The 21,557-nt window shown below is 41.2% G+C and overlaps 1 protein-coding gene across 34 annotated transcripts in view; it reads left to right on the top strand.

Annotated features, from left to right (window-relative positions):
- The window catches only part of LOC115386025 (receptor-type tyrosine-protein phosphatase delta), a 355,926-nt gene that overhangs the window by 179,002 nt on the left and 155,367 nt on the right, over positions 1-21,557 (top strand). The window lies entirely within an intron of this gene.

Genomic DNA, 21,557 nt, shown 5'->3' on the forward strand with positions numbered 1-21,557 from the left:
CATTCTGAATATGTGATTGCTCCAATTACTTTTCTGGAGAGAATGCGGGAACGAGCTGCGTGCAATTAATTGCAGGCGATCAAATGGGCCACATCATAGTAGAACTATAAACTATAAACAATCTAATATTCTAACAAAAGATCCATCCAATAGGCAAAGTACCACAGGGTTTCAAACTCAATTTATAGTTTTTTTTTTTTTTTTTAATGCAAAAGATACTGATTAAATGAATAGAATTCATATAATGCTACTTACATTACATACAGTTTCTTCAATCCATGAAAACAAATCATATCAGCTTCCTTTCTCTAAAAATGTATTATAAGCCGCAGCTTAACTGTGCAAATGGGCTTTGACAATTTTCAAACATTGTTATTAAATTTCCATCAACCAAACACAAGACTCTGAATCTTGGCCTATTTTATGAAGACTCGGGCTCGACAACACTCGGGCTCTTAGATTTTGCGCCGTCTCTCCACCACAGTGGTGCAGATCCATGTATTTTACACTTTGGGTTTGTTTTTCAGGTTAGGGTTAGATTATTAGTAGAGTTACATTACATTTATTAGTACAGTTTACATTTAGGCTGTGGAGGATGACATAAACTACAAACAATGCAAATAGAGAGGGCTCAGCTTTATCTTTTTGCTTTTCAAAATACTGTAATTGTTATAAGGATAAGAAAAAGCCCAAGTGCTGTTTTCCAGATTGAAATTGATAACTGTGCCATGATATGAAGCCCAACAGGATGCTAAAGTTGAGGAAAGATGATGCGATTTGGTAAAATGATTTGTGAAGCTGCTGTTTCTGTCGCTGAGTGAGGTTTCATATTGGCTTGAGAGTGCAGATTACTCTCCGTCTTCCTGTGATTTCGCTTTGAACACAAGGTTATTCATGCTTCCAGCGGCTGGACGTAATGTCTCTTAGCTGTGCGTCACACTCTGTATTATTACCGACTTCAACAACAAAAAAAGCAGCTTTCAACACATTTTAAGACTCCTTTGTTATTATGATTCTGACTTGAAATGCCGGTTTGTGACTCATGTATGTACATGGCGCCAAGTGCCATACTGAGCAGAGGACAGGGACACTGCTGCAAACACCCCCTCCCTGTATGCAAATATCTCATTCAACGCCATATTTCATGCAAATTCCTGCCATCTTATATTTTGAAATGCCGTTTACATGACAGCTGAAGCACAAACATCCATAATGTTTTGACTAGGGGGGGAAGGGGAAAGCAGCAGAGATCTCAGTCATTGTGAATTCCGGCCACAGTCGGAATCAGAGAAGGTCAGAGCGACTGAACTCCTGTTCCAACAAAACACCACGGTTTTATTAAACCCGGAATACATGTTTGATGATTAATGTTGCCTTGGAAATGCATAAGTAGAGAAACGTAAAATAATGACAAAACAATGCAGAGTTTGAGGTTTCGAATCAGGTCTGTTAATTCCGTGATGGATAAAAAGATTAAAAGTTTAAAATTTAATGCAACTGAATTAAAAATAAAAGTGAATTCTTCTGCTAGACCGAAATTTCTGGGACCTTGGTATTTACTGAGCCTTCAATGTCATTGTCTGCAAAAGTGCTCAGGATGATGTACTAGCAGGAAAGTTTTAAATTTAAAATGCAATCAGCACAATCACCACAAGCAATCAGTTCCTCTTCATTTCACCTGATCGAGCCCCCCGCTAAAGCAAGCCTGTTAAATGGAGCATCTTATCAGGCCTGGATTAAGTTTTGCTCTTGATTAACATCTGTAGTCTGAGTTTAGAATGTCAAAGTTCAAGAATAGGAAGCGAAATATACTGTATACATAAAACCTGTGCAAACGTGCAATAAATGCATAGTGTTCTTTTTTTTAAAAAAGCAAATAAACTTGATGCCTTTGCAGTGTTTTCCCAAGAGGGATCAATCAAAACAGACTAATTTTAAATAAAAGAACTTCATGAAGAAAAGGCAAACAAAGGTTCAGCAAAGCATCATGTGCACCAGCACCCAATGGGCGTCATTTCCAAATCGTTGCCATGTAAATATTAAACTTTCCAGAAACTAAAATGAAGCAATGATAAGATTCGACTTGAAATGTTTTCGTGAGAACTAGTGGTCACATATTGATAAAGCAGGTGCAGTGACTGGCTGTAATTGCTTCAACGGTCTGACTTCAACCTGCATTTAATTAACCTTTAATTTCAGTCCTGCATCAAGCCTGGAATTACTTTCATGATGATAATTTAAATCTGCAATAACAATATTACGAATGGTCAGCGTGGCGTCCTTGACCAGTCAGTCGTTGGCGAAGCTCATACATTGAAAAGCACAAGCACGACCACAAGCAATTTTCATGAGCTGCAGACAGATTTTCAGAAATGACTTTTTACTAGTCAAGAGACAAAATGCAACCTACGCCTTGGCAAACTAACCACAGGTAAATCTAACATAAAAAAACATGCACAGAAATCAGATTTCAGTATAACACGGACAGACTCAATAGCTTCAACTGTGATGCAGGTTCGTTAGAGAAGTTCTCAAAAGAAGGAAATTTTGAAAGACCAAACTACAACCAAATCTCTTAAAAAATGCTATAAAAAGCAATTACCAAAACTTTCTTTGAGTGATCAATGCACAGAAAACATGTACAGAAAACTACATATCAAATAGGTCATAAAATAAACCCCACGTCTGTTGTAGGATAATTTCGAGGGACAGAAAGCTGAGAGATAATGGAAAGAACTGAGGTTCAATCAGATTTAAAATCACAAAACATTATTTACGGTAGTTAAGCTAAAAGATCTAGCTAAACAATGGATGCATTACGATATCCTTTTTGAAATTTCTCCTAACTCTGATCAATAGCTGTCAGATTTCACACGAAATTCTCAAAGTCCCAACAAATCTGGGTGAGGCTTGTCTGTTGTTAGAAAATTGTAGGGAAGAGAAACTCAACAATTTGGCAATTATAGGACACAAACTGGAGACAAATCGTTTCTAAAGACCAATATGCTGCAGAAAACTAATAAATAAAAAAATAAACAAGGCACAGGTGCAGGCGATCTACCTCCTACAGAGAGACGATGGAGACTAATACAGAAACTCACGGAATAGCAGAGGTGGTGACAACCACAGCAATGCAGCGTGTTTGTGCTGAATCAGGGTTTCTGCAACAGAGACAGACCTACATGGAAATTAATCCCACATTTTCCAGGCCCTTGGGTTTGGAAGCAATTTCCAACTATAAACTCACATTGTTTGGGAGTACTGCTTCCACAGTGCATACCTTTGATAGTCTAATTTCTATCAGCTGCTAGAAATTCCATCTCTTTTTTTTAAATGGACAGTGATTCATGAAGTTCAAAGATATTGTATATTTTTGAGAGTGCTTTTCTTTTCTTTTTTTTTTAATAAACAGTACCAAAATACCTTTCAAAATTAAAACAGCCTTGTGTTTGCAGCCATAAAAATTTGATTGTGGAAACCCAACAAAGAAAGGGACTGCTGACTGACTCCGCTGTGAACATTTTATGAATTTCAATGTCACCATGGCGGAGTTCATTTGGGAGCAGGCAAAGCGAGCACACGGGGTTCCGCATCCAGACGCGATAAAATGTCGGCCTGTTCACGGAGGCGTGGAGAGGTGAGAACACCTCCCCGGTACATCCTCGCACACATCTGCGTCCGCGCTCTTAAAACCATGTTTCCTTAGCGGTTGGAAGTAGGTCAGCCGTGAATACCTGGCTCCCGAATTCTCAAAAAATAAAATTCCTTTAACACACTTAATTAGGAGAGTAGCTGTGTGAGTCTGAGGAGAAAGGATTCAGAAGCGTTGGCTGTGTTTTGTTGATCAGAGCCTTTGTGTGTTGTTGGGAAGGATGCACCATTCATACTCAAAGGACATGTCACTCTCAGGTTTTTTTTAGTTACTCCGCAAATCCAACATTTTAGAAGCAGTTTTGCGAGGAACTGGGAAGGCACAATAATGCCAACTTGTCCCACATTTAGACGCTGCCAACTTGGCCCTCATTTAGACACTGAATCACTCAGATTGCACCACTGTGATTGCTTAATTAAATGTTGGGCTGTGTAATGACTTTGCTTGAAAGGGAATTAAACGTCTAAATGCTGCAGAATCCGCGTAGGGCTGAATAGAAATCAATGGGACATAGTGCAGGAACCCAAGGTGTTTTCCGACTTTGTTTAGGGTGAGCATTCTGTATTGACGCCGTCCCTCAGTCACTGAGTCAAAAGCTCATTCCTCTCGGTCTGAGGCATTGATTGCTGGCGTGCAAACAGTGCTTACTTGGTGTTTTCCTCAGAGGTTCAGGACAGCAGTTCCTTAGATGTTGACAGAATCCTGCACGCAAACTGCATTTAGATGTTAAATTACTTAGACTGCCGTCCAGCCATTCGTCTTCTGTCTTCTCGTTCATGCGAGAACCGTGCAGCATAAACCCAAATGAGGGGGGAAAAAAATGCACCTTTGGTCAATTTAGAGTCACTGATTAGGGTAGTTCACACAACATCTCAAGGAAAACACATGGTTTTATACACACGGTCATGCTGAATCCTCAAAGCCAAGACCAAACACTTCCCCATCACACTGAACTAGCTTGAATTTACGAATTCTACCATTCCGTTGTTGATGATTAAATGCAAAAGCAGACTTTTTTTTTTTTTTTTCCAAATAACTTTCAGCATCCCAAATTATCAGTCTCCCAGCCAGCACATTTGCAGAGTGTTGTACCATAAGAGCCTGAAGGCAGACATTAAAACCCAACCCACATGGAAACAGTTCTTGAAAGGAGTGCAGCCAACTAATCTCGCAAACATTTGATTGAACCAAAGACCTTTAGAAACCGCCAAAGCTGGGAAGGGCACACAACTCCTGAAATGACAACCGATTATCAAACTGCCTCTGGCTCGAGACACTGTAATCCCCCAGATGTTGCAGTCTATGAAATATGAGAGTCTGAATTAGATCTCTCAAACAATGTCGGCTTGTCTGCATTCGTAAACCCCCAGCATTTAAGTCACAAAATTAAGTTGACCCCGTTGGAAAGCTTAAGGACATGTAACAAAGCCCCTGGCAGTCTTATTACTTCATCTGCTTTCATCTCATCTCCTCCGTGTAATAAGTTTCCACTCTAGCAAGACCACTGGGGCTAATAAGGGTTTTATCTGCTTTTGATATTAGATATTAACACCTCATCAAAGTTAAGCCAGCGGTAGGCTCTCGTCCTTCCTCCAAATTTACATTAGCCGAACAATGTCTCCCAAAGAAATCTTATCAAATTCAAATTAAGGGCGACTTGAATAGCTGGAAGGATACTGCTACCCATCACTCAAGGAACATGTAATTTGGCTTTGTTGCAGAAAAAAAAAAAAAAAAAAAAAAGCGAGCTTTTGTAAATCATCAAGATCACAATCCGCGCCTGTGTGTGTGTGTTTTACACCGTTAATACTTTGAATTTGCTCCTCATAATCCCGAGTCAAAACAGAGCATGTTTGGAGCATACGAATGATGAATGTTTTGCTGCCGGGTATGAAAATAATTCTGAGTGACACAATCGGGATTTGCCGTTTTGAAAACTCTATAAATAGCGTCTGCAGCCGGGCGGTCTCCGCGATCCGCACCTGAGGGGAAACACATTTGTAGCATGTGTGTTGTTTTCATCAGCTCGGGTTGTGACCTGCGGGTTCGCCGTGGTCACCGATAAATTAAATGCCCAACAATACACCTACAGACAGCCGGCGATGTGTCTCAGACCATTTCATGAAGCAGATCGCTAAAAAAAATTAACACAAAAAAAAAAAAAAAATACCCCTCCTGATGTTGTTTTAAGTCTGTGTTCTTTTGGGAGTATTATCCCTTCAACAAATTCTCAAAGTAAATCCTGCGTCGAGAGCGAGAGTGCAAAGGTTTCAGAATTCTTATCATCCCTCGTGGCATCCTTTGTCAGGTTGTGTGAGGGAAAAAAAAAAAAAAAATGAAATATTAACTGGAAAATATAGCTTGGAGAGATAGAAAATAAATTACTTCAGTGGTGGCGAGGAAAAAGAAGATTGTGAGATTTATCAAGTCAAGATGGAAATGCCTGCTAAGTCTGCGCCCCTACCTTGAAAAATTAAAGAGAAATCAAAAGCCGGGGAGCGCACGGAGCGATTGGGATGTAAAAACGCGCGTGCTGGTGTTTGTGGGAGTCTGAGGACACACTTGTTACCTGGGTAATCTGCTGCTGATATGTTATTTCAGCTCCGGTCGGGGCATGAGCCACATATATAAAACGTATGCTTGTGTGGAGACGTGTAATAATTACTCCAGCATATTCAACCGGCGGACCACACAATTAGCTGAGCTGCACTCTCCAGTCTTTTAGCGCTCAACAGATTTTGTGTGAAACAGCTTGACTGGCAAAATCTATAATTGTACAGATAAGTGAACATGTTAGCTAGATAAAGGTTAAACTATCAGGGATATGTTCTCCATTCGTCTAAAGCCAATTTTACACATTCAGCTCAAGCTATAGTGGGTGGGAAAAAAAAGAAGAAGTGGGGGTGGCGGGGAGGGGGGGGGGGGGGGGTGGACTGGCAAGTCAATATTGATTGATCTGGAGCTTTAGCAATTACCTCCATGTGCAGAAGACCATGTTAAGGTCAGTATTATCTTAGCTCATTTTATGGGTCAGCGCTCTGGCTTTAGCTGAAATAAATTAATGGGGTAAACACTTTGGCTCACCTTGATGAAATTTACAGCAAGTGTTAAAAGCTTTGCATAGGTGGAGGGTACAGTAGAGCGGATTGACCCTTGGTATTTTTTTGCTCAACCCTCATGAATTAAGGTGGTGAAATCCAGTCTATAAATAACGCCGACCGTAAGAGGGCAATAATATATGGTTAAGATACAACAAGGCCATTACATTCGTCTATTTTATAGTGTGTACACGCTCGTTCTGCTGAATGCTGACACAACTCGCGCAGTAACTCAAAGCGAGTCCACAATGATGATGATATTTATGAAGTGGTGAAAACAAATCGATACGGTGAGAAGTCCGGAATTCAATTTATTGTAAACCAAAGATGCGAAAATGGAATTTCATTTGTATCTCAGAACGAGCGGTGGACGGCGGCCATTTGCTCTGACAAGAAAAATGAAATAGAAAATACAATATTTTAATATTTCATGATATATTTTGAATGCTAAGAGCAGGCCATATGTGAGATAGTTATATTTATGCTGTTTGCTATTTTGCACTAGTAGACTGATTGTCCTCACATTGGATAATTTCTATGTTGAGTTAAAAACATGGGTTGCGTGTTGCATTTATTTGAGTAAGAAGACGACTCCTGCAGCAGATCCAGACTCAGAGGTGATGCTTTTCTGTTTGCATTAGTCTGACTTGAGGATAGTAAGAGAGAAAAAGATCGGAACAGATATACAAGCAACTCTACATCTACAACTCTGAATTATGAATAAAGTGTGAAAATCAAACTGTAATAACAACAATAACATGAAAAAAGTGCATTGAGTCAAATGTCCATTATTTCCAAGCTCCATGTTTTTTTTTTTTTTTTTTACAGCTTCCACACATTTCTGCTCCTAGCTCCTGCCAAGTGCAATAACCCGTATATTCCCCATAATGCTTTTACACAGCAAAGACTCCGCAGTGTCAACAGCTCTCAATGCATTCATACGATGTACACTTTTTTTATATGCGGCGCTGCGCCCGGGGCTGCTATCATCATTTCAAACTCGGCTGAGAGCATCAAGTAGCCCCGCTGTAAAGAATGACCGCGGCGTGCCGCAGTCAGTGCGAGAGCCCAGGTCCTCCAGCCGGCCTGTCGTGTCCTGACACCTGTGTGTACTTGACCAGAGGGGACCTATTATTCACCCAAAACGTTCCGTCAGCCCGCCGCGGTCCGGAGTTCTTCTGTGGCCTTCGGGCGGCCCCTCGCAAAACAGCTCCGTTATGTTCTTAAGACCGAAATGAATTCAATTTCCAATGCAGTGATCTCCTTAATGAAAAGTCAATGTCCCTCACTCATTGGCCGGCTCCCACGGGGGCAGTCGGAAAGATGAATTCATCAACAGGCTGGGGGAGTGCGCCCTGGGGGACCCCGCCCCCTTTGATCAAAGTGAACGCTACAAAGTGTGCGCGACCGGTCCCGCGTTATTACCCGGCTCGTGCGCCTAATGCGAGCTGACGAAGTAGGGGCGACAGTATTGATCCGGTGAAAGTGCTATTTATATTCTCCCAAATGTTGTAACCAGTGATTACAAAAGCGCTCTGAAAACTGCAGCCGGCGCCGCTCTCGGTTTAAGGGCAGACACAGTTTTGCAGCTTTCTTTTCCATGCAGCTGCATCCAAACGCCACATGTCACACAGGTCACACTTTGCAAATTAATATCCGAACATGTGCGGTGTAGATTTCTCTTTGGAGCTGTTTCTGTTGGAAATGCAGCATTGTTGGGCTGCGACGCCGTAAACAGTTCAGAGGTTTCCTGATTATTAATAACGCCGTGTCTTGTCAGTAGCATAACCTCCCGATAAGGGATGGGGGGGGGGGGGGGGGGGGGGGACCTGAGGTTGTTGTCACGGCATGTGGTTAACAGTACCACAGATAAGCTTTAATCCCCACTAGGCTCAATGTAATGCATAGCAAACGTGATGGAAACGCGGGACGTACACATGTGTAAACATCGAGCCGCCGAAGCAGGAGGCTGCCGGAATTGCACGGAGCGGAGACGGGAGCACGCGGCAGGGCCGCTCGCTTGCTTACAATGCAGATGTAATTCATGCTCATCACATTTATTATTCCATAAGCGCCGCTCTTGTGAAGCTTTTCAATCCCGTGACCTACAGTAGGAAATCATGTGTGGTTTAACATGCATGAACGTATTCTACCCGTGGCAATGTGTTCATGAATAAAACACTGAAATATGGATAATCATTGACCTCATATATTTAATGTCGGACCTTCAACCTAAAGAAAATCTGCTCATGTGTACGACGCTCATCCATGACTCCAGACGCCATGCTGCGATTCCTCCAAGCTCGAGAAAGGATGATGAGAAACAAAAAAAACATCAAAAAGCAATTTTAAATCTTTTTTTTTTTCCAAGGAAGCTGCAAATAAGTGTTTATTTTGCTGAGTGAGCTTTTTATTTGTGTACTTAGCATAGCTGATTAGCTAAATAAATTACCAGCTAAATGTGACTTAAATGATCTAATTAAAGCTGCAGCAATTAGTAATAATGGAGACTGTTGCAGTAAATTGATTTGTATAGATATGACAGAGTGCAGAGCTTCCACTTCGCATGCTTTCAGCGTCACATCTAAGGTTGGAAAAGACACCAAGCATGAAATACATTCAAAGATAGGTGCATCTTAATAGATTTATGGGCATGAAAATAAATTAAACATTTAAGTCAGTTTCAAATTTCATTTCATCAATGTTTGATTGGTAATGAAATACCCGTGTTATCTGAGATCAACAGAAAATAATCAATAGAATGTCAATAAAATATGACCAGAGCTCACACGGTCACGTAGATTAGGCATCAGTGGCATAAACCATATGTTTATATACAACATTTAAGCCTGAAATGATAATAAAGCCCTACATTTTTGATGAAAGAAACATTTTTGGGTTTTTTTTTATCTATACTTCACTCTTTCTACTGGGATTGTTATTCAGGATTATTGAATTGGAACAACATTGGATTTAAATAGTCAGTGATGGACTTCTGAAAAAGTGACCTATGCTTTTGAATAAATATTAGGAGGAATTGATAAGTTTACAAGTTGTTGTTTTATATATATATATATATATATATATATATATATATATATATATATATATATATATATATATATATATATATATATATATATATATCCTCATTTTAGACTTGTAGTTTTCTGTAGTCTGCATTTAGTTTAGCAATATTTCATCATGCCATGCAGATAAGCATTTGTTAATTTACAATTTTTTTGACAGTTGACAATTTATATTCTTTAAATGTGTTGAAAATCAGGAGTTATGGTTTAGATTTCCAGAAGCAACATTAAAAACTACTGACTTTGGCATTGCCCATTGCAGACATGTACTTGATTCTCTGAATCTTTTGAGGATCTGTAGACATAAGACATGGGTAAATTGAAATAAGCTTCCCCATTTCAATGAACTATTTCCTAAAACTCCATAAATTATTGGTTCCACACGTAGATTGAAGGCTATTTCAAGTCCATGTTAACCAGGTGTTAATGGAAATGACCACAAATCAATGTAGCACTGAGTTTATTTCAAGGTTAACAAAGATTACATACATGCATGTCGATTAAATTAGTAACATATCCATTCCTTTCAATAAAATTAGTGTACAATTCTCAAATATCTATGTAGTAAATGTCCTTATTTTTGTCAGGAAGATGTTTTTGAAGATAAGGTGGCTCATCCCCTCTGTAGATGTTGGGCTATTCAGTCTCCACATTTAAGACGCAGCTTGTTGCAGATAGCAGGGACCATTTGAAGGGTTGAGTATGTTCATGTTACTGACTGTTAACTGCTTATTAACCTCATAAGTTGTCAAATTCTCCTCAATGCGTGATCATTTGCTGGCATCAAATTAAATATGAACATACATTACGTCCATGAAATGTTAAAATGTTTCCGTTTTACTGATATGCTATTTATTGTTTATTGGGAATAAAATGAGTCCATGATATTTACAAACCACCGCATCCCAGCTGATTTCAATTGGATTCTATATGTAGTTGTGATGCTTAAAAATACATGTAGATTCATATTGATGATTTTATGCTACAATTTTAAATGAGCTATTCTGTTTTTTTTCCCCCCAAAGTTCTACTTTCAATTCAATTCAGCTTTAACTTTGAGCTCAACTTTATTTCATTTCAGCCGTTTGTGTTATTTGACGTGCACAGAACGGAGCAGTCCGGCTATCAGCGATGCGTGTCTTGTACCTTCAATCATGGAATTTAACTCACTTGTCGAACTTGAATATTGTGATATGGAGTATCTCTACATCCGTGGGAAAACGCAGACCGTTCGCGGAAACTGTAATTTATGGGATCCTCCACAGATAGAGGATCGGTGCTCATCTCCGTCTCCGCCGCGCGAGTCTTCCTCCGTCTCTAATGTGGCTGTACTGCCCATAAACAGACATTGAGTGATTAGCGCTGCTCTGCCATTGACATCATTTGCATTTTAATAGACCATAATTACAACTCAGGGAAAATAAATTGCAGTTTGAAGAATGTTTGAATTACTCCAACTCTGTGGCTCTCCTTGTGAGATAGCTGTGAGCATATGCAGCCGCTACTTGGATGGTTAATGTCAGGTTTGCAATTGTACAGAGAAGCGGGACTGGAAATGGGGAAAAAAAAGGCACTGGGGAGCTGTAATTTGGACAGCGTTAATGCCATTCATAGAGTAAATGATAGATTTTGATATTGGACATTTTCTGCTATTAATGTGTGAAGCCGGACTCCGGGAAAGAAAGCAGAGCAGACAATGGGAAAGGGAGCTGCTCGCATGAGCGCCGAATCCAGTTGTGAAACCGCTGCTGATATAAATGGAGCCACTAGTTCTGGGGTCAAATCTGTGACCTTTCAGATACAGAACGTGACACGAAACACAAATAAACTGTAGCTTTTTTCTTTCCTTTTTCCTCATTAATATCTATGATAATTGCCATTTGTTCCTTTAACGTCCCCCCCAGTCGGTCTTATCGCCAAACCTCACCTGCCGAGATGTGACACATTCACGGGATTTGCTGAGGGATGTCTAACCCTGGCAGTTAAAGCCCACGTGACCCCGTAAGCAAGAGTGACAACACAATAATACTCCCCCACGTCTAATCTTTCATTGGTGGATTATCAGATTATAGGGGCCCCAGTTGTTTATGGGCTTGGTGACTATCGAAAAAGTTGATCTGTCAAGTTTTATCTAACACTTGTCGTATCAAGTCCGTGTCGGACCATACAGTTGGCTGCGGATGGAAGATAAGGCTGACGTCGCTGAATGGAACCTTTGGAAAATGAGAAGCGAGGCTTTTCTTTTTCCTCCCGCCACGACGCACTTTATCTGGTTTTAAGAAATGGACCCAACCCGAAAGCCTCACCGCTCCTTTTGGATTCACTTGATTTCTTTGACCTCTTTAGTGTGGCCTCTTTTTCTTTTCTGCAGGCAATAACAGAAATCATCCACCAGTTTAACACTCGGGTTAGTGGTCTGGAATCACAAGTTCTCAACACGGGACGTAATCCACTTTCTTTCAGGGCTGCCCCCTTTGTGGCGTTTCAAAGGCTTGCTCTGGTTTGGCTTTCTGATCATCCGGTGGTTTTGGTGGAGTAGCAGGCAGGACAAACTCCATTTGCTGAACCTGTGGACGAGGTTCACTATTTCAGACAAACGGGTTTCTTTCTTTGACAAAGCGGTGACTGTGAAGGTCGTGGCTCCTTCCAACATGAGTGTCAGAAGATATCGGGGAATAACAGCCAGAAATGAGATCGCTATCTTTCTAAATCTGCTCTTATCGGATTTGCAAGCTAAGGTGTAAATATTTCGACGTCATCTGAGGAGGATGGAAAGTTTCCAATTACTGAAGAAAGCTCAGGTATGAGAACAGAATCACAATTCAGCCTAAACTCTTGGACATTTTTAGACACAATTTCAACATTCAGAAGGGAAAGTACTTATTTAAGGTTTCTAAAAAATCGATAAAATGTATCTGTACTGAGGCATGTTTATTTTAAGTACCTTCACTCTATAAACTTGCAATGTTTTTTTTTTTTTTTGTGATGCTAATGAATTCAACTCAGAAGCAGATGACTATCTCTTCCTATAAAACATATTTTATGGTTTATCTGAAATCTTTTTTCATAATTGGTAAAAATGAAAGTTTTCATTGTGTAAGATTTAACAATGAGTTTTATCATGTGAAACATGTAAATGTGCTTTTGCATGCAAACATGTCAAACAAAAACTAAATCTTTCAATTCAGCCAATTATAATCTAAATTTTATCACAACTCATGATTGTCTTGTAATTCATGTACGGCGGAACAGTTTCAATCTTTTTGTAAAAAAAATAAATATTCACAGAATATATGAGTTTTCCAAAACCCTGCATCAGCTCATCTCTGCTTGTACTTTTACTGTATTTAGAGAAATATTTTCATCAGGCAGAGGCTAACTGTTTGGGAATACATCCCGTCACTGCTGTGATTCATTTAAAGGACCTCTGAGTGCTGGGACACTGTGCCACAGAGTCTCCGTTTGAATTTATATGTATAAGCACTAGTCTTATATTTTAGACTAGTAACAGCAGAACACCCTCCTAAAGGGATAATAATAATTCCTCTGTCCCATTCCCATCTTATTTATGGCACGGCACACAGGTTTGTCATTTCCAGCCAGTGTGATTATTCACCTGGCGAGCATATTATTCCAGCAAATACCACAGCTATAAAAATTTTTCATATTTCATTCCAGGGGTTTGATGAGAATGCGCCGGATCCCATTTTCCAAAATACTGAGTATTCTGTGTGACAAGAATATGGCTTCTCTGATTACATTATGCCTCCGAGTTGTGTTTAGTCACATATGCATGACTCGCAAGTAAAATGTACAACAGATTTCTGCTCCCGTGTCATATTAAGGAGAGGGGGAAAAAAAAAAAAAAAGGGATGGCAGTGAGGTTGAACACAGACGTTCACCTTCATCTCAGTATTAGCATAGATTAAATCCTCTTAGTCGAATTTGTCGGTCTTGACTGTATCATTTAAGCAGGTCATTAAAATACCTAAAGGTCTTTAATTATGGTAATTTGACTCATTACATATGGATTTTGAGCACCACCTGGCAGTAGATCATTATAATACTGTTTTTTTTTCTTGTTTCTGGTCATACTTCATAATTTTAAAACAATATGATTTTTTTTTAATTTGAAAAACTACAATAAATGCCACCTTTCCATTGATTTCCATTGCAACCTAAACTTAATATTTTTTACTTTAATAAACAGATTTTTTTTTTTCTTTTTTTTCATTCCAACAGCACGAGACACCATTTTTAAGACAAATATTGCTCTATGGTCCTAAAACAAAAGGACCTAAGTCACAACTAGAGACAGTCTGTTGCACAGATGTCCGCCACATGGAGTGGACGCAACTCATTTGTTGCACTTTGCAGTTATTTATTTATTTCCCAGGTCTGATATAGGGAAACATCTGTCACCTTTTGCCTAAGTGCCTTTTGCCTTGCATGATGCATGGACTGCATTTCAGAACAAAACACCCCCATATTGTCTGGCTCTCTAATCCCAAAGCTCAGGTGCAGGCTCCTGTTAGGCATTTGGAAAGCCCTGCTGTTGCCACGGAGCAGGCGGCGCCCAAACACCTGGAGACCTCGACGCGTGCCACCAGAATGAGCAGTCGGCGCCGAGCCGTCATTGTTTCGCGTCGCATTTCGGCGACATGGAGCCTTCCTCTCACATTAATGAAGGGCTGATATGAAAGTCATGGCACAGCCGTTTTAATGCCTAAAGCGTAATATTAAAATTAGTTGAATAGATTCAAGAGGTAACATCTTGTGAGAAGTATTTTTGGATGATGGTTGTTTCTTCTGTTGAATACAATAACTTAAAATTTTAGAGCAAATGAAGAGAAGCCAGGATTCATTTAGCTATGTTTGTTTGGCCAAGTCTGGAAAAACCTTAATTGGTCCTGTCCCCTTCCCATAGTCCTCCTCTGAATGACTGTCAACCCTTTCCCAAAGTAAATTAATTAAATTGGCGCGGTGCCACACTTGTGAAACAAAATCTGATGCTCGTGTCTAAAGTGTCACCCGAGATAATGGATGTGGGAGAGGTTTCTAATTCTCCGAACCGAGCCCCGAAATTCACCAGCAGCCACGTGTGTTCCCGTTTCCGTGGCACTCGGTAAATCGACACACACGAGACGCGAGCCCGAGGAAGCCGCCGCACAATCATGCATGACAACATCAAAGCTTTTCTTTACAGCCTCTCTCTTCATCACCCCGCAAATCCCGTACCCCCCCCTCTTAACCGCGCTCTACGACTAAAAGCAGTGGCGCCATTGCAAATATCATCTTGTGGTTCGAGAAATCGAATAAACCTGTCAGTGGTTTCAGTCAGTCACAGTTGACAGGATGATTTTATCCTCGCACAGGTGTGATTTGCTCTTGGATTACCGGGAGGCATTACTAGTCTGATATGTGTATCTTAGAAAAATGCCAGAAAAAAAAGGTTACACAACTATTTTGACTATTCTTCACCCTCTTTTTTTTTTTTTTTTTTTTCTTAATTGCTTGTCGTTGTCCCGGAGTCTACATGCAGACAAGCATCAATCTGTAAAATGTCGGATGAGTCAATTCCCCAGATTTCCACGAACAGGATGTTTCAATGATGAGCTGGATCTGTCATTGGGGAGCCACTCAGCACCCACAAACAGATTGAGTAGGCACCCAAGATGGATCTGTCGACACTCCATTCTACATATCTCTATTTAATGATATTATATTTCATTTCCAGAGCAAAGAAAAACACCATTACCCAAAGCAGTGAGTCGTAACAAGCCATTCTGCGACAGATTCCATTCCTCCTTGGTGGTACAGTAATTGAATCACAATCGCATATGACACAAAGTTTGGGAGTGATTGTATTTGTTTCAATTTGTTCCTTCCATGTTGCATATGATGCCCAACTTTGCACAGTTAAAACACCCCAAAGCATATGTCAACTTTGCCTTTTCCTTTTTCTTAGGAAGCCATTGCATGAAGCAGGCTATACAACCCCGTCAACACTGTAGAGGAGAAAAAAAAGATGGCCACCCGACAGAGAGGTCACATGAAAAGCTCTCCGGGCAGCATTTAGGTTGATTTCTGCCAATCTCCATGCCCAGGCCCATATTGATAACTAACCTACATTAATTTCTCCGGGAAGTGTGGTTAAGTGCTTTGAGAGCCATTGGCGTTCTGAAAACGTGTGGCCGGTTGTTTTGACCACAGATTGAAAAGCAGTTATCATTTCAATGGGAGCAATATGCTCGCAGGGGCTGAGGACAAAGAGGTCAGTGGAAGTGGAGTAAGTGCTCCCTCAGGCACAAACACTGGACCATTCAAAAGGCCCCAAAGAGAGACCAGAGGAAATTGATTTCAGCTTTATTCCTGTTCAAATGCACGACTGTACTGGTGGGTGACCCAATGGCGGACCTGTCCACTCCTATTAGGAAACCATTTGGAAGATAGGGCCGCATGTGAATGACCAGTCACACTATGAATATTGTGCCACAATAACATTATTTCACACATCGGAACATCTAGAGGTCATGCCGTGCTTCTTTTCCGTGCCTGATGATCTTTTTGTTGGGGCAAACCCCACATCCAGCAGATTGCGATAAGTGCACTGTATGGACTTCATCGACAAAACTGAGCAGTAACGCCGTAAAAAGTTTCTGGGGCGCTGTCATTGGCACAAATTGCATAAAGACATAAAAGCTTTCGCTATCGGCTTCATGCATTTCGACAAAAGCAGGAGCAACATGCATTTTTTCTTTTCCTCCCCCCATCGATAATGGAGAGGGCTTTCAGGTCCCACCATTATTCCCTCTGGATGAAGCAAGGGCGGCACTTGTATCTGTTCACACCAGCACCATTCACCGTTTTTTAATGGGTTTTTTATTTATTTTTCTCAACTTTTCAGTCGCAAGCGGAGAGGAAGCCATTCGTGTCATATTGACTGGAATGGTACCAGCGACATGTCAATTTCATCCGGTCCGTCAGCCCACTTCAAAATAAATATCAGGCTGTTTGGAATTCATGTGACGCCGAAAGTAAATAAAAACGGTACATATTCAATTTTCCATTGAGATCCTTCAAGCAGGAATCATCCAAAACAGTAATCATCACAGACAACTCTGCATACGGCTTTCTAAGACATGCTGGATCGCTCTCAGTCACTAGAGGGAAACTATTGTATATTTATAACCGTGGCTTCAGTTGGATTTTTTTTTTTTTTTTTTTTTTTTCTGCTACTTGAGAAGATAAAACTGATCTCAGCACTTACGATTTGAAGAGAGTTGAAAGACCGGCGTGTGCCCATCGGCAAACATTTGCAATTCTTTCATTTCCAGTCACTCACCTAATCTTCATCTTCATCAAGTTCATTGATCATTTCGCAGTCAGCGCGGTGCCCAGTGGGGGCTCAGAACCACAGACTGTGCACATACATGATTTATGTATGTCTCGGGTGCCATTTTTCAAATCAAACTGATTTTCATGCAGAAAAAAAAAAAAAAAGAAAAAGAAAGAAAATGTCTTTGATTTATTTATTTATCTTCAAGCACATTGCTTATGTGTAACGCTACAGTATACAAAGGAAGACAAGTGCATCAGTATGAAAATGAGGGCTGTACCAGCCATTGCTATGTTGCCTCAACACCATGGACCGTGGGGCTTTGCTGGCTGCCAAAGCTGCAGTCACCCACAGAGCTGTGTGCTTATTTTCTCTGCCCTCGTCTTGACCATATGGAGCACGAGGGTCACAGGGACACTGTGTATCACAGATTTCTCTCTGTGTGTGAGCCTACGTATGTATGTGCACGCGCGTGTGTGTGTGTGTGTAGTGCCTGGTTGCGGAACAAGCCAAATCCGCTCGCTCGTGTTTGTGAATTTGGCAGTGGGGGAGCATTGATTTTGTCAGCATTTGCATTTCCCTGCCAGCTAAGAATACTTTTATTAGCTTCCCCAATATAGATGCAGAAAACAGTTTATAGTCTTTATCACATTATGCTGTGTTGGAGCAAACACAATGGCTGAGTTTCCTCTCAGTTTATGCAGGGATTCTTTTTTTTTTTTTCCTGCATTACATTCAAAAGCAAGAAAAGCCATTTGTACCCACGTGTTGGTGAGACCGTTCCATCACATAAACTGCGGGGAAAAACCCGAGATGGTGAATGTTAATGCCAAAGGTCAGAGACAGTCTATAGGTGCTCCGTGATGAAGTGTTTCTCACTCCATTGCAAGCTGATACGGGGTCAGCTTGTCAGAGGTGACATGGTGACATAGTAGGAACCTCTCATTTAATCACCATATTAATTCACTCATCACAAAGCCCTAATGACACTGCCGCCGGCCGATTAATCTCTGAATTTGATTTAGCAAGTGTCCATTCATCATAAGTGACTGTTTCAGTATGCAATCAATATGGCCCTTTTAGCACCTTGGACACCCAGACCTCCAGAGGTACACACTCCTGGTGTGAGGAGTGTTATGATAAAGTAAACGCTTGTTGCCCAGGCCAAAGGGGAGAAGCATCAATCACAGGCCAGAATCAACACTTTTCTTCGGGATCTTCTCGTGTTCCTCTTTGGATGAGAAAAAAAAAAGAAAAGAAAAAACACTCCTACGATGCTCATTAAAGCCCCCATCAACACATGCATCTATCAATTCCACTTCACCGCTGTGCAATAACAAATCTCCACCACATTGGAACCACGAGAAGATAAATAATTCCGACTCGTACTTGGGCAGACATGCACTGATGCTGCCTCCTTGCTTCTAGCAGTCTATTTACTTGCGCGCAGTTGTTTATATTCCTGTATCTTGGACTAAGCAGTGTTGCTAGTGCACCTTGTCAGTATCCCCCTCATACTCGCGCTTGGACACACACTCCAACCCCCCCCACACACACACATACATACACTCTTCGCGGAGCCGCGGGGCCAAGGCAGCTCTGCTCACTCAAGGGGAAAGTGAACAGCTGTGCCTGTGACAGCTGGAGCAGTCATGACATCCCTTCACCAAATATCAGGGATGGCTTTGGACACAATGGCGTATCAGCCGAAAGGGGTCCATTTACAACCTGGACGAGATGCCAGGGCTTCAGCCTGCGAGCTCAGTTTTTCTTCCACGCATTTCCAGTGATAATGTGAGAAGTAATGAGTTTCTCCTTGGTCTGCAGCCCATATAATAGTCCCCCATTTGCTTCAAAACAAGCCCAATGGAGCAAATTAGATAATGTTGTGCCTGTGAAAAATGAGCTGAATACTAATGTTTATTTTTGGAGGTCCGATTTCAATGATTCCTCATCAGATTCTCACCCGGATCGTTCATTGCTTACATTTTCTAATCATATCCTGAACAACACTTTTGGTAATTCCCTGAGGAGAGAGAGAGAAAGGAGGGGGGAGGGAGGAGGAAATAACACTGACTGGATGCTTTAAAAAAGAAGTGCAGCACATTTGGAATTTAGCCCGTTTAACTGACACTCACGGCATGTCAATCATCTCGCCTCGCCCTGGAGATACATTAAGAATGCAAAATGTTATCGCTCATAAACACTTCCTCTAATCATCCCAGAGTTTGGGTTTTTGTTTGAAATATTAAAAATGATGGGTGTCTGAAACGTGTTAGAACCAGTGGTAATTGTGGCGGCAGCATTAAAAAAAGAAATCAGTGTGCTATGCAAATGAGCATAATCACCTTCAGCCCCTTTAGCACCAGACCGATTTTAATTACACCTTAATTTCATGTATAAATACCCCCAATTCAGACGAGCTGCGGCAGTAAGCCCCAGCAGAATAGACTGTGTGGGAGGACTGCATAGGTACAGATAATTACAACTCACTGTTATGGACTCCTGATTATATGAGGTGGTGGCCAACATACTGTCTCACTGTGCCACTGGATGAACTTCATTGAGGTGATGAATTGAAGTATATCACTATTTTGGCAGCAGTGTCAGGAGCCGAGCGGCTCTTTATACGTGGCCATAAAGCTGTTTTTTTTTGTTTTTTGTTTTTTTTTTTTCCCCCTGCAGTTCTATCTGGGCAGCAGTGTTGTGGTGCGGACTCTCTCCTCACAGGGAAAAGTTCGTCGGTTTGAGTCTGGGCCTTCAAAACCTTTTTTGGCTTTCCTTTGTGCATGCGTGGGTTCTCTAAACATTTCCTCCCACAGTCTAACAACATGTGTTTGAGGCTAATTGGTGACTCTAAAATTACCTGCAGGTGTGAACGTGTGTGTGTGTGTGTGTGTGATTGTTTGTCTCTGTGTGTTTGCCCTGTGACTGATTAGGGACCCGTCTATTTCCCCTGGCGAGCGCTCATGACTCTCAGTTGGATAAAAGCAGGGATAGAAGATACATTGACGGATCTGGACAGTACATTATACCAACTTATTTATTTTTGATGTTAATGCAAGCTAGCTTCATAGACAGCAGTTCTGACAGTCCACATAACTCGAATATGTGGCTTCAGATCCCATAAAGTCAGAGTTAAGTACCAGCTAGTTGCATGACACCACTAGAGAAAGCATTGAAAGAGCTGCATTTTCTCCTATCAGACCTTTTGAAAATGATTCGGTCAGTGGAATTTTCTTAAAAAGTATAAAACCTTTTTTTTTTTTTTTCCCCCCGTCTGACTGAGGTTAAGTAAAAACCAAAGACGTCTGGTCGTAGCTGTGGGCACATTTTATATTTCCATTAAAGGCAACTTGACTATGAAGTTTCCAGGCTTTAACTTGATAACACGAAGCGACTTTACAGAAGCAGCCACATGTTTGCATTTTCCTCGCTCCCTTTTTGATGTAATCCATGGAAATGGCAAGTAAATTATATGTGTATGGTTGGGTTAATACATTAGAGTGCGGAAATTTGGTAGACATACACGCTACCTGTGAAATGAGCCCAGACTGAACACAGCAAAGCCACAGTCCATCTTGAGGAACCATTAAAGTTGAATGACTTGGATTTTCTCTATAAATAGAAGCGTTTTCTTCAGCCAGGGACTGAAGAACCGAGCATTGTGGAAAACACCGGAGGAGCATATGCTGAGGCACAGCTTGTTGCGGCCTCAGATGTTCCTTAACAGTTGATTTCCTCAAGTTGCGTTTCCTTTTGCACCACGTTATTGTGCTAATTATTTTTCGGCACGTTCCACTCGGGTGGCTCGCCGCTCGGACGGCGCAAACTCGGCCCGGCGCAGGGGCTGCTGAATCCGAGCCCAGCTGTGCGACACATTGGCTCCTGAGTACGATCGGCTGTGCTGAAATGCTTCTCGGAGCTGATGAAGCTTTTTTTTTTCCTTTTCTTTTCTGCTGTAAGCTTTTGTTGCAAAATAAGATTTGTTCAGAGACAATGTTCTGCAGCGCTGCTCTCACACTGTTTATATCCAGGTACATCAGTGTGTTTCACATATGAAAGAAATCTAATCACTGCCTATATATCCCGATCGGGGCGGTTCGTATCCCTCTGTACTCCACCGCCTGCCATGCTGCAAGGCTGGGGAGAAAAAAAAAAAAAAAAGCATGAACCAAGCACTTCCATTATTCACAAAGTGCACAGTGATGCCACGAGTAATTGCTGGAGACGACAGCACACAGTGACATGCAAGCAGTACAGCAAAGCAGTCAAAACGAAGTGTGTCATTATATTGCTTGTCACGGTAAATTTTTCGGCTGTGTATCCCTCACATTTCCCTCAAGCGCTCCGACTCGCTGCCTGGAGCCCCCCCCACT

Source organism: Salarias fasciatus, chromosome 3, assembly GCF_902148845.1.
Source record: "Salarias fasciatus chromosome 3, fSalaFa1.1, whole genome shotgun sequence".
Classification (NCBI taxonomy): Eukaryota; Metazoa; Chordata; class Actinopteri; order Blenniiformes; family Blenniidae; genus Salarias; species Salarias fasciatus.